Genomic DNA, 14,048 nt, shown 5'->3' on the forward strand with positions numbered 1-14,048 from the left:
TGGTTGTGGATGGAATTGAGTTAACTCAACAAGAGGAGATAGTTGGGGCATGTGTAGAACATTTTAAATCCATTCTAAGAAGGCCTATATAAGTGGAAGGGTGTGGGTGGAAGGATTGGACTGGCCAGATGTAGGGGGGGACAACAAGAGAAGTTTGGAGAGGGGGTTTGACTTTGAGGAGATTAAGGAAGCTGTGTTTTCTATGGATAGAACAAAAGCTCCAGGGCCGGATGGGTTCACAATGGCTTTCTATCATGATTGTTGGGATATTTTGAAAGAGGACCTTCTACGGGTTTTTGAGGAGTTTCATAGGAGAGGAATTGTTAATCCGGGGGTGAATTCCACTTTTATTGCTCTGATTCCCAAAAAGAAAGAAGCCTCACACCCAAGGGACTCCAGACCAATTAGTCTGGTAAATAGCATGTACAAGATCATTGTAAAGGTGTTATCTTTGAGACTGAAGAAGGTATTACCAGACATAATTGAACAAAATCAGAGTGCCTTTGTGAGTGGAAGACAGATTTCTGATCAGATCCTCATTGCTAATGAGAGTGTGGAGAGTTTTAAGAAGGATAAAAAGAAGGGGATGGTTTGTAAGTTGGATATGGAGAAGGCATATGACATGGTGGATTGGGAATTCTTGAGGAAAGTTATGACCAAATTGGGGTTTGGGCTACATGGTGCAAATGGATCATGGGATGTGTTTAGAACTGTCATTATTCAGTGCTAGTGAATGGGACAGTGGTAGATTTTTTCCCAGCCATTAGGGGTATAAGACAGGGTGACCCCTTATCCCCTTTTCTGTTCCTACTTGTTTCTGATGTGCTGGGAAGATTGACCCACAAAGCAGACTCTAGGGGCCTCATTAGAGGCTGGAGGGTTGGAAGGGAGGACGTCCCACTTACTCACTTACAATTTGTTGATGATACGATCTTGTTTTGTGAAGGAGGTAATGTGAGTTTCATCAAGAATTTGAAATTGGTGATTCAACTCTTTGAGCAAATGTCAAACTTGAAAGTGAACTTCGGGAAAAGTTGTTTAGTGGGTGTGAATATAGAGGAGGGAGAGATTAGGGAGAATGCAGAAGTGCTTGGGTGTGAAGTTTTAGGGTGGCCTATGAGTTATTTAGGTTTGCCTTTAGGTGATAATCCCAAGAGAGAGAGAGAGCTTTTGGAACCCGGTGGTGGAGAGATTTGAAAAAAGACTTGTCTCTTGGAAAATGAATTACCTCTCCCTTGGTGGAAGGACTACACTGCTCAAGGTCACGCTAGTAAGCTTACCCATTTATTTCCTTTCAGTGTTCAAAATTGCGGTGAAGGTTTCCAATAGGTTGGAGACATTAATGAGAAACTTCCTTTGGGAGTCAGGAAAGGAGAAGAGGGACCATAGAGTTAGCTGGAAAGTGGTGACTAGGAGTAAAGCTTATGGAGGTTTGGGGATTGAAAACATCGGGAAAAGGAACTCGGCCCTCTTGGGAAAGTGGTTGTGGAGGTTTCCTCTGGAGCAAGAGAAGCTACGGACTAGAATAGTGGCAAGCATACATGGGATGGAGCAAAATGGATGGGATGCTGGAATTAGAGCAAGAACCACAAGCAATTCACCTTGGAAAGCCATTCATGATTTGCTTCCAGTCTTCTCCCCACTTGTCAGGTATGATTTGAATTCTGGCAATTACATAAAATTCTGGGAACAAACTTGGGTGGAGAATGTTCCACTTAAGGACCAGTTTCCTTCTTTGTATGCTCTCTTTGACTTTAAAAATAAGCCAAATTCTTTTTTCATCACCCCTTCCTCTTCCAGTCCTGGGTTTGAGGAGGGTTGTGCGGGACTCTGACTTTCACAGTATTTCGAGCCTCCTTAACCTTCTTGATAATCTTTTCATTGATCCCTCTGATAACTCTGCATTTTGATGCCTTAAGGGCATCAATTCAGGTGTATTTTCGACCTTAGAGTAGTCAAAGTATCCTTTTCCCAGTTAATTTCAAATGTTGTGACCTCTGAGGGTCTCTATGCAAATTCTGTGGAAAACTGGGAAGTTCTCATGATTGAAATGCAGATTTTGGGAAGCTGGTGTGAAGTCCAGCTGAGAGAAGGGGTTTTTTGTGAAAAACTAAAAGCAGGAGGGTGCCTCCTAGCTGCTAAACCCAGTTTGGCGCCCCTCCTACTGTATTAGCATGCTCCCCACGTTTTAACAAACCCTAGGGTGCCTTCTAACTCATTCTTTTCATCCTTAACAAATCCTAGCCGCCTAACTGCTAAATCCTCACCTTCCATCCCTTCTAATCTCCACCATCCATTCTAGGGCACTCTCTTTTTAGCATTCTAACCCTAGGAGCCACCTAACTTCTAACATTCATCATTCAGCCTTTAGCCATTAAATCTCAGCCTTACATAATATTGGGTGCCTTCTCCTTTTCTTCTCAGCCTTAAGATCACCGTAGAACCATCCTAACCCTTCATTCTAAACCCTAGGGCACACATATTTTTGCTAAAACCCAGCTGTCGCCCCCCTCTTTCTCTCTAATTCCAGTTATATCCACCCTTCTCTATAAAAAGGACCCCAGGGGCCCTAGAGAAGGGGTTGGTCAATTCACCCGGTTAACAAGGCTAAGGTTTCTTGAGGAGTTCAAGGGTTGTAGAAGGGGAAGACGCCCAGATCTTGTCAGGAGGGGTTCCTGCAAGTTGCTCAACCATTCTACAACTACCGCCACTGGATCTGATCAACCATTCTTTTCTTTTCTTTATTTTATTTTCTATTATTTTTATTTCTGCAATCTTTTAGATTTAATTCTTGTTCATTTCTCTGTTTTGCATATATGAATTCGTTCGGTTCAAGGCTAAGGTGTCTCAAGGGGTTCGAGGGTTGTAGAAAGGACAGACGCCCGGTTCTTGTCAGGAGGGGTTTCTGCAAGCTGTCTGGCCGATCTGCAGCTACCGCCACCGCGTCCAGATTCTGGATCGTTTTTTTATTTATTTCTTTTATTTCCTTTATTAATTCACATACTTTATTAAATTCTGATTTTTATTTATTGTCTTGTTTAAATTCTAAACATTTAATTTCAGCAATAATAGATTTTATTTTCATATTTTCTGCCATTCCCGATTGCATTCTCTTGTCGGGATCTAAGTATGTACTAATTTTTCACTTGCTTCCCTGTGGATACGACCCATTCTCACCCATTTACTACGTTAGTAGTTGTTTGAGAAACGGTAAAAATTATAAATGTTTAAACTGGTGTTCCGGAGTGTTTAACGACGCGCTTTCGGACACACCACCTTCTAAGGTGGACTCTAGAACTTGGACCCCGACCCCCACGGGCTCTTTTTCCTGTGCTTCCTTCTTCAAAGTCTTATGTCAATCCACCAGTCCTGCAACCTCCCCTTTCCCGGTTAATGAGGTTTGGTGCAGACCAATTCCTATCTGAAAAGATTCAACACTGATGATTTGCTTCAAAAGAAGAGACCCAATACATGCTTGTCACCTCATTGATGTGTTCTATGCAAAGCAGATGGGGAGACTGATTTTCACTTATTAGTGTCAATTTGGGAATGGGCTTTTTCTCTTTTTGGGCACAGGTGGAACCCTCCATCAGATTTGCAAAGCCTATTTTCCCCTTCTTTTTTCAAGTGGCGCATGAAAAGGGGAAGGACTATGTGGAGAGGACTGAGGGCTGCAGTATGCTGGTCATTATGGGAAGAAAGAAATCTTAGGATCTTCTCAAAAGAAGAGAGAGGAGCTAAAGAATTGTGGGTTGTGATCCAAGTAAGGGCCCGTACAATGGCTGAAATCTATAGAGCTATTCACAGACTACACAGTGGATGACATTGTTGAGGAAGTGGGGTGAGATTGCAAACTGCGTGAAGACCAAATCAGTTGTGAGGGTGTCTTGGACCCCCCCACACCTGCTGGTTTTCTAAAATTGAACTTTGATGGGAGCTATAGGGGAAATCCTGGACAATCAGGGATTGGAGGTGTTTCTAGGGATGAGAACGGGGTCATTTCTGCCATGTTCTCAGGTCCAATTGGAGTGGGAGATTCTCTCAGAGCTGAGATCTTGGCAGTTATGGAAGGAGTCCAGAAAGCTAAGGAGATGGATGCCAGAAAACTCATCATTGAAGGGGACACGGAGGTGGTGATAGGGTGGCTGATGAAAGACAACTGTGGACTATGGAAATACAGCAACGAGAGGAGGAAATTCAAGTGGCTGGTGCGGGAAATGGAAATCATGATGAGTTGGGTTAAAAGAACAGCTAACTCTATAGCTTATGGATTAGCTAAACAGGGGATAGAAAGGGATGTAATGTTTTGGGCTAAGTTGTAACTAAATTGCTTCTTCTTTTCCTTTTCTTTCTTTGAGGACTTAAGTTGTATTTGGAAGATAAGAGTGTTTGTCTTCCTTGTTGTAACTATCCTTGTGATATTTTAAGAAAATTACTGAAGTTGCTATTGATAAAAAAAAAAAAGGAATTGGAAGAGTTAGTCCTTAGAGAAGAGATGTGTTGGAGTCAAAAAATCAAGACACAAATGGATTAGAGAGGGGGATGGCAATACTAAGTTTTTCCACGCACTGGCTAATGGAAGGAGAAAAAACTTTGTGGAGAAGTTAGAGGTCAATGGTGAATTGGTGGAAAATCAAGATGAGATTGCCAATGTCTTTATGAGTCACTTTAGGGCAGTTTACAAGCAACATAGTTTTCAAGGCACCAAGGCGAGGCTAGGCAACTGGGGGGCGCCTTGTCGCCTAGTCGCCTAGGCAATGGATTTTTTATGCTAAAACATAGATCCTAGGGTAGTTCCCTAGGTACCATAACCATATTTTTTTAATAATTGTTCATGATTTTCATAAGAAAAGTATAATTTCATATTAAAGTATAGAAAATCAACAGATTCATGAGATGAAAAGGAAGAAGGAAAATAAAATTCAAAAAATATAGGGGCTGAACCCTTATTTTTGTTATAGGAAAAGAAGAAATAGTAGTAGTAGTAGTAGCAGAAGAAGAAGAAGAAGTAGAAGAGGAAAATGTGCTGATTAGATAAAATTTTAAGTTCATCCTTACTTATTGGTTCAGGTTTAAGTCTTTGAGGGTTCAATACAGCATTTAGCAATGTTTGTGTTGATTAAACCCTAATAAATAAGAAATTAGTATATAAACACAAAATGATTATTTTAGTTTAATAATGTCTATTTTATAATTATAATCTCAAAAAACAATGAATAAAGAAGTATTTTATAGTAGGAAGTAGAAAACTGCTTGGTGATTAGGCGAGGCGAGCCTCAAAGGGAACCTTGTCACCTAGGCGCCTGCCTAGGCATTGCCTTGACAACTGGGCAAGCAACAAGAAAATGTAGGGTTTAGAGTGGAAGGGTTGGTGTGGCCAAGTTTGAACCCTGCTTTGGCAAGTTGGACGGATGGGAACTTTAAGTTGGAAGAGATAAGAAGGGGGCTGTATTCTTTATGGACAGGTTGAAGGCACCAGGACCAAACAATTTTACTATGGCCTTCTATCAAGATTGTTGGGACATTGTCAAATCAGACTTGTGGGCAGTTTTTGAGGAATTTGCAGAGGAACATTTTATCAGCCCAGGGATTAACTCCACCTTTCTGGCCTTGATACCTAAAAAGGGAGATGCAATCCAACCGAGAGATTTTAGACCCATCAGCTTAGTGACTAGTATTTATAAGATCTTGGCTAAAGTTTGATCTTTGAGGTTGAAACAGGCTCTACCCAATCTAATTATCCAATCACAAGGAGCATTCGTTCAAAGGAGACAAATCACAAATCAAATTCTAATTGCAAATGAATGTGTGGAGGACTTTAAGAGAAGGGGAGAGAAAGGTTTCGTGTGCAAATTGGATTTGGAGAAAGCTTATGATTTGGTAGACTGACCCTTCTTGCTGGATTCTCTGAGAAGTTATGGATTTGAAGAGAGGTGGTGTGGTTGGATTGAAGGTTGCTTGAAAACTTGCCATTACTCGATTATAGTTAATGGAGCTGTTAGGGATTTCTTCCTAGCCTCTAGAAGCCTGAGACAAGGGGACCCCCCTTTCTCCCTTCCTCTTTACTTTGATAGCAGATGTGTTTAGTATGCTGATCTCGACAGCAGATAGACTAGGTTTCATCAGAGGTTGGAAGATAGGTAGAGAGGGTACAGTGGTAACACATTTGTAGTTTACAGATGACACGATCATTTTTTGTGAGATTGGAGATCCACAAAAGGCAAGAAATTTGAAACGAGTGATAAAGCTGTTCAAATGTGTTTCAAAGTTGAAAATCAATTTTGGAAAGAGTTGTGTGGTGGGATTGAACCTGGATCAAGAGGAGCTGAGCTGAGTAGCATAATCCTTGGGTTGCCCTACCTCTAGCTGGCCTTTGATTTACTTGGGAATGCCATTAGGAGATAATCCAAGGGAAGGTAGATTCTAGAACCTGATAGTTGAGAAAATGAGAAGTGTACAAAGAAGTTGGCAGTGTGGAAGAGAAATTACATCTCCCTTGGAGGTCGTATCACCTTAATAAAGTTTGTGTTAGCAAATCTCCCAGTCTACTTCCTCTCGGTCTTTAGAATGCCCCAAAGGGAGGTTTTAAATGTAGAGAAACTTATGAGGGATTTCTTGTGGGAGCTAGGGGAAGGAAGGAAGGATCATCTGGTTAGGTGGGAACTAGTTTGTAGAAGTAAGGAGCAAAGGTATTTGGGTCTAGGTAATTTAAGGAAGAAGAACACAACACTACTAGGTAAATGGCTGTGGAGGTGGCCTCTAGAGAGCGAAAGACTTTGGCACAAAGTGGTAAGAAGTGTTCATGGTGCGACAGGCAACGGTTGGGATGCTGGTGTATCTCAACAGGCTACGCTCTGTTGTTAGATTTAAGTTTTTTATTTCAGCTGTTAGAATGTTGTCAGCCTAAGCTGCTGTCAAGTTGGGCTTGCTGATGTTCTCACAAAACTTGCTGTTAAAACTTGCTGATGTTCTCACAAAAGGACTTCCACACCTGCGGCACAGTGAGTTATGTGACAAGTTGGGCTTGATAGATATATACAACCCAACTTGAGGGGGAGTGTTGTTAGATTTAAGTTTTTTATTTCTGTTGTTAGAATGTTGTCAGCCTAGGCTGCTGTCAACATGTTCTTTTCTTTATTTTTAGGGTGTGCCGCCGGGGACCTACTTGTAATTTCTTCATTCTTTATTTTGTTATAACACATTAAGATAAAATAGATGTTGGGTGCTGCCAGCAATATACTTTTGACTCTCACATATTTTTTTCCTCCTCTTCTCTTCTCCTTTCTTCTCTCCTCTCTCTTCTTCCTCTTTTCTTGTAAGGCTACACGCTCAATTCCCCTTGGAAGTCTATTCATAGTATTCTTCCTCTTTTCTGATCAAGTATGATGCTGGTACTGGAGATAAGGTTTTGTTTTGGGAGGACATTTGGGTTGGATACTCTACCCTTAAGGACCTCTTTTCCTTCTTTGTATTCCCTTTCTTGTTTTAAAAAGAGCCAATTCAGAGGCTTGCTTCCTTCTCTGCTTCCTCCCGTCTAGACTGGAATTTGGGCTTTAGGAGAGATTTAAGGGATTTTAAGCTTGACCAGGCTGCTTTGCTCCTTAAAATTCTTGAACCTATTTGTTTGGACCCCTCCTCTCCTGATAGTCGCATTTGGGTGCCTTCTCTTATTTTAAAAAGAGCCAATTCAGAGGCTTGCTTCCTTCTCTACTTCCTCCCGTCTAGACTGGAATTTGGGCTTTAGGAGAGATTTAAGGGATTTTAAGCTTGACCAGGCTGCTTTGCTCCTTAAAATTCTTGAACCTATTTGTTTGGACCCCTCCTCTCCTGATAGCCGCATTTGGGTGCCTTCTCTTGTGCCTCTTTTTTCTCGTCTCTATGTTCAAATCCTAATCCTCAACCTTTTCATAGCAAGGAGGTTTGCTCTAAGCCTATCCCTCCCAAAGTGGGAGCCCTCTATTGGGAAGTGTCTCTTGGAAAAATAAACACTTTGGATGTCTTGAAAAAAAGGAAGCCGGGTCTCTACATATCCCCTTACTGGTATACCCTTTGCAAAGCAAATGAAGAGAGTTGTTACCATTTACTAATCTCTTGTCCTTTCGTTGTAGGTCTATGGGAGAAGCTTTTTAATCTTTTTGGGTGTAGGTGGACAGAAGCAAGGCAGATTAGCAATCTCTTTGACCCCACAACCTTTAGGTGGCCAAAGAAAAGAGGTAGAGTCTTGTGGAGGTGTGCGAGAGCTGCTTTGGTGTGGACTGTTTGGAAGGAAAGAAATGCCAGAATTTTCAATGATAAGGAGAAGGATGAGATTAGTATATGGGAAAGTATCCTATATAAGGCCATAAGTTGGGCAAAGCCATTGGACCTGTTTCAACCTTTCTCCTTTGTTGATTTCTGGAGGAATTGGGAGCAAATTGCCAAAAGTTCTGCTGTAAGACTTACACCTGTGGTGGAGTGGAAGCCTCCTGGAGAAGGAGCCATCAAATTAAATTTTGATGGCAGCAGCCTAGGTAACCCAGGGCTGTCCGGAATTGGGGGAGTCTCCAAAAATGCTGAGGGCCAGATCATAGCCTTATATTCTAGTCCTATTGGTGTGAGAGATCCAGTTAATGAAGAAGTCCAAGCTGCTCAAAAAGGAGCAGAGCTTGCTAAGGAGATGAGGTTGGAACACTTAATCATTGAAGGAGACTCTAAACTGGTTATTGGGTGGATAAAAGAGTCAGAGACTGCAGCCTGGTTCTACAGAGTGTCTTTGAGAAAATTCAGATGGCTAACTTCAAACATATCAGTCACAACTCAATGGGAAAGAAGATCGGCAAATGGATTGGCAGATTCTTTAGCTAAACAAGGGGTACATAGGAATCAGATTTTTTGGGCTCAATTGTAAGCTTGTTGATACAGTTTAGAGGCGGCACCTCACGCCTCTTTGTGGGATCTTGTAATATGTATTATTTGCGATCTTTTTAATAAAATCTTTATTATCTATCAAAAAAAAGAAATTATAAAAGGATAAACTCTTTTAAACAATTATATCACTATAAAGTGATAAAAATGATGCTTTTGAAATGATTATACCATTTCAATATAGCATCTTCCTCTACTTAAAAATAAACATAGGAGTTTAAAAAATTATTACATTGTAATTTGACACTAAATGTTCATTGGGAGAGGTCAGCTAATGGGTTGGCTGATGTGCTAGCTAAGCAAGGGGTCAATAGGGATTAGTTATAATGGGCTCAATTGTAACTCCTTTATCAGTTTTGTGTCTATTTTGAGAGGTTAAACTCTCACCTCTCATGAGTTGTTTGTATTGCCGAACACATTGACTTCTCTAACAAAATTGAATTTACTTGTCAAAAAAAATATAATATAGTACAGAACATTGATGTTTTAGTTATAAACATTATTTTACTATGTTTGTTTAGTATTAAAGTTATGATTTAAAATGAATATGCTTCTTATGATAATATATTGTTTATCCCTCATAAGAGTTTGTAATCTTAAAAGATCAATTGCAGATTAAAAAAACATTAAAACATCAACCATATTTTATTAACATATATATATATATATAATTAAAAATATTCCATGAAGGAAATAAGAAGAGAAGAGTCATCTATAATGATAAAGCTTGAAAAATAATGAGTTTTAAGAGAACATCATCATCATCACCATCCATGCCTTATCCCAACTATATGGGATAAGAGTACAAACCATATTAAAACAAATATTTAGATAATATCTATGTACATATAAAATGAAAAACTTATATTGATACGATTAGCAAAATAAAACTTGATGAGAATAATATAAAACATTTTAACACACCAAGGAATATGTCAAGATAAAAAGGGCAGCCCAGTGCACGAGACTCCCGCCAATGCAGGATATATTCCAAGAGGGACAGATGTACACAGCCTTACCCCTGCACATACAGAGAGGCTGCTTTCAAGATATATTCCAGTAACACATCATTTTAGTACCCATGGAAATGGAAATACATCAAAGGAAATATTGGTAAATATGAAGACATTTTAATATATGATCATTTCATACTTAAATGAACAAGTAAGAGATCAAATGAACGACGCTTAGTCAAAGTTCATATTTTTTAAGGAACTTGTTTGTCAAAATCAAGAACTGAAAAACAGAAGAAAAGAAGGATAACTAGCACAAGTTAAAAGTCACGGGATGCTAGTTGATTATGAAGATAAGTCTTTATATACCACAAATGTTCACCATATTTGCTCAGTGCTCACTTAGTAGATAACATAAGGAGGTGCCATTCTAAAACCTTAATAAGATTATCTATTAAACAAAGGGAAGATCGTGTAGAATTATACAAGGGAAGCAGTTCTAAGTATAGCTAGGGAGGAGATAAATGCAAGAATGTTCAAATAAGAAACCTCTATTAAAGAAGCATGAATTGAGAACATTCTGGCAAAGGTTGCTCATCGGATTATCTTTGAGAGTTTTTTACCCTTTTTTATCTACCAATGACAATTAGAGGATGGCAAATTGCATCCTCATCATCTGCAATGAAGCATTGCATCCATCAATTGATCCCCTCCAGCTTCAAGTTTCACAAATTAAACTTGATAGATGCAGTTTGGGCAATCTGGGTAAGTCAAACACCAACGGAGTCTTTAGAAATGGCCATGGTGCTATCTTAGCTACTTTTCTGGACCTATTGGTCAAGGTGATTCAGCCAGAGCTAAACTGTAGTAGTACTTCAAAGCTTGAGATTGAGAAGCTCTCTTAATCACAGAGATACCATGATGAAAGGCGATTCTCAGGTAATATAGGATGGCTCAAAAACAAAAGTCCAAGATCATGGTAGTATAGACATATTGAAAGAAGAGAGATACTTGGCTAGGGAACTGAGGACATCCTTCACATGGACCTAGAGATCAGAAAATAGATCAGCTGATGCATTGAGCAGATAAGGATAAACAGAAATCAATGTATTGGGGACTTGTTCCCCCCTAGACATATTGAAAGAAGAGAGATACTTGGCTAGGGAACTGAGGACATCCTTCACATGGACCTAGAGATCAGAAAATAGATCAGCTGATGCATTGAGCAGATAAGGATAAACAGAAATCAATGTATTGGGGACTTGTTCCCCCCTAGACATATTGAAAGAAGAGAGATACTTGGCTAGGGAACTGAGGACATCCTTCACATGGACCTAGAGATCAGAAAATAGATCAGCTGATGCATTGAGCAGATAAGGATAAACAGAAATCAATGTATTGGGGACTTGTCCCCCCCCCCTCCCTCCCCCAAGGATCTAAATGTTAAATGTAAGCAAAATGCTTGGGAAAAACCAATGGGTTAGGTAGCAGGGGCTAGCCTAAATTTTAAAAGGGGTGTTTGACACACTGCACACTTTCCACCACGTATCTTGTTCCCAAGAAATCGAGCTTAGCCAAACACTACCATGCATTCTAAACTTAAGATCATTCAATCAGGGGCATTTGTTAACGTAAAACCTTTTAACGGCACCTATCAAGTGCGTGGATTTTCACATGCAAGCATGACAATAGTAGACCTCCAAACAATTGAACCTCATGCCATATTTACATAATTACTCACCACTGCTAAATCAAAAACTACACAAGAGAATGATAAATGGAAACTCAGGTATCAGGTGAAGATTTTCTTTCTTTTTTTTTTTTTTTGAAAATAAGGTCAAAACGAGTTTTCACCCTAGACCTATCGTGATCGAAGAGAAATACGAATGTCCAGAAATTTCTAATAATATTATTAATGCCGATGATTAATATTGTAGATTAACAAAGATTTTCTGGATAAGTTACGAGATTTTATACGTTGCTATTAACATGTTATTACGGGGTATTATTCACCGTAGTTTAGGAAAAGCAATAAAGACCAACAAAAAATACGAAATTTAAGAAAGAGGGGGTGAGGGCAGAGGGGTACGGATTCTTCGGGTACACGTCAGTTCGGGATTCGCGTGGCGCGACTAGCTAGGAGCATCGGACGGTGTGGACTCAACGAATAACGTTTCTCTGTACGTTCTCCCGTCCTCAGGAGACGATAACACAACCAACCTAAGTCCGAGCAAAGCATTCTCAGTACAGTTTTGAAGTGAATCTAACGTTCGCCGGAGGGGATCTAAACAAATAGCCAAATAGCTAAATAATTGCGGACATCCGGTTAGCTCCTCCTCTCCCAAAGTTTCCAGCCTGGACAAAAATTTGGAGGATAAGAACCGCTTCTCACCCAGGGGGACTAAACTTTGCCTAAGCTCCCTATTTTTTCCCTAACATTGAATGAACAGAACAGAATGGCGAATTCATGAAGCCGACCCCATATAGCTGGGACAGGGCGATGATGAAGATGATCTTGCTAAAGAAAATTAAAAACAGAAAAGTTGCATTATCATAGCTTCACCAACCTGAGACCAAAAAAAAAAAATGGCGTCGCCCAGAGTCGGAGAGGAAGGAGAAGCTTCACCTGGGACAAAAATGGCTTGCAATGGATCCTCAGCGAAAAGGAAGACGAAGCTTTAGGGTTTTCTGTAAATCCGTCCTGAAATTCAAAAGAAAATCACAGCAAGTCTGTAAAATCTCTCTTCGATCATATCATTGAAGCATACTATTAAGAAATGGATGAAATGAATCTACTTTTACAAGGTAATGGAAAATTATATATTTGGAAAGAACCAAAGAATTTATTTTTCAAAAATCAGAAGAAAAAAAAAAAAACAGTGAATAAAAAATGAAAACCTACCGGATTCCAAGTGACAAAGATCACTTTACATAGCTGAAGCCGAAAGTCATTCGCAAGAAAGTGAACCCCTAAGAAGTAAACACTAATCTCGACTTATATAGCGTATAACGGTAATCGAAAGGACAACAACAACAACAATCTTATAAAATGACTATTTTACCCTCCGAAGCTCAATTATTTAGGCTTATTTTTCCGGTATCATGCAAGTAAGATCGGCATTCAGAGCAAAATCCGTTCGAATATGTTCGAATAGCCTTTATAGTTTTGCATCGGTACTTTTATACTTTATTTGATGGAGAAATATTTTCAATTAATGGCTGTACGAATTGACTTTGCTCTGACTGAATCCTGTTTCCATGCTCGCTGGGACTCGTATTAGAACAAATAATGAAACTGTTTTCTCTTTACCCAAAAAGAAAGAATCGTATTATTTATCTATTCTGCCTAACAAAAAAAGAATCTTTTATCTATGTTGGGTGTAATTAAATTTAAGGGCCCGAACTTTCACTTCAAGAATAAAAGGCATTTTGTACTCAAAATCAAAACCTTTATTACCTTATCATTCGGTCAGTTACAAGTGGGAAGAAGATTTGTACGTGATGTTATATATGTTATTTGTGATACCGAAAAGATATGATATCCGAAGATATTTGATCAATCAAAAATACGATCTGATGATGCCAACTGATTGGTTGTAAGTGTTTTTGATATCATAATCAAATTCATGTTTTAAACATTTTCAAAAACCCTTAACAGTATTCATTCAATTAATTCATACGAGTCCAGATTGACGCCCCTACGTGCATATCTCACTGTGCATTGATAATTTGAGAATACACTGTTGGGATGTGCTGTGGGACACCGATGTGAATTTAATTCATACTCTTCATTTTTGGCATCCTGCAACCACAACAGTGGTCATCTCTCTCTCCTCTACTTTTCTTCTCTGTTTCATATTTTGCAGCAGAACTGGTGAAAACTCGTACTCTAATACAACTATCAGCACCAGCAGTTCTCTCTTCTTTTTTTAGTTACTAGTAGAATGGACCATACAATGCACGGAGTATTTGAACCAATGGTTGATTAACCACCAAAAGCATTGGGGTCCTGATTCAGCCCAACACCTCAATGTATCAAGTTGGTCAGGAAATCTCTGTTTGGTTCGTTTGAGGAATTGTTATTGTCTAATTGATTGTCACCTGGCAAACTCAAGTTAATATCTATACTTACAACTTAAGAGTTGGTATAGTGTATACTATTCCTCGTAAACAATTGAACCAGTGTTGGCA

At 39.4% G+C, this 14,048-nt stretch overlaps 1 protein-coding gene across 17 annotated transcripts in view; it reads right to left on the bottom strand.

Moving 5' to 3' along the window:
• The window catches only part of LOC104596549 (CDPK adapter, putative (DUF1423)), a 36,075-nt gene extending 23,140 nt beyond the window's left edge, over positions 1 to 12,935 (bottom strand). For 3 of the 17 annotated variants that reach the window (XM_088895170.1, XM_010257768.2, XM_088895166.1), the window contains exons 1-3: positions 12,760 to 12,841; positions 12,484 to 12,558; positions 9,829 to 9,925 (exon numbers count right to left, since the gene is read on the bottom strand). The gene's annotated coding sequence lies outside the window, so the exon portion shown is untranslated. Of the gene's footprint in view, positions 1 to 9,828; positions 9,926 to 11,946; positions 12,213 to 12,424; positions 12,564 to 12,759; positions 12,842 to 12,919 lie in introns of those variants that run through there. The other 14 variants (XM_010257773.2, XM_019197639.2, XM_088895172.1 and 11 more) reach the window with 11 other exon arrangements.
• Positions 12,936 to 14,048: the final 1,113 nt, after the last annotated feature.

The sequence above is a fragment of the Nelumbo nucifera genome, chromosome 1 (genome assembly GCF_055504915.1).
Source record: "Nelumbo nucifera cultivar China Antique chromosome 1, China Antique-T2T, whole genome shotgun sequence".
Taxonomy (NCBI): domain Eukaryota; kingdom Viridiplantae; phylum Streptophyta; class Magnoliopsida; order Proteales; family Nelumbonaceae; genus Nelumbo; species Nelumbo nucifera.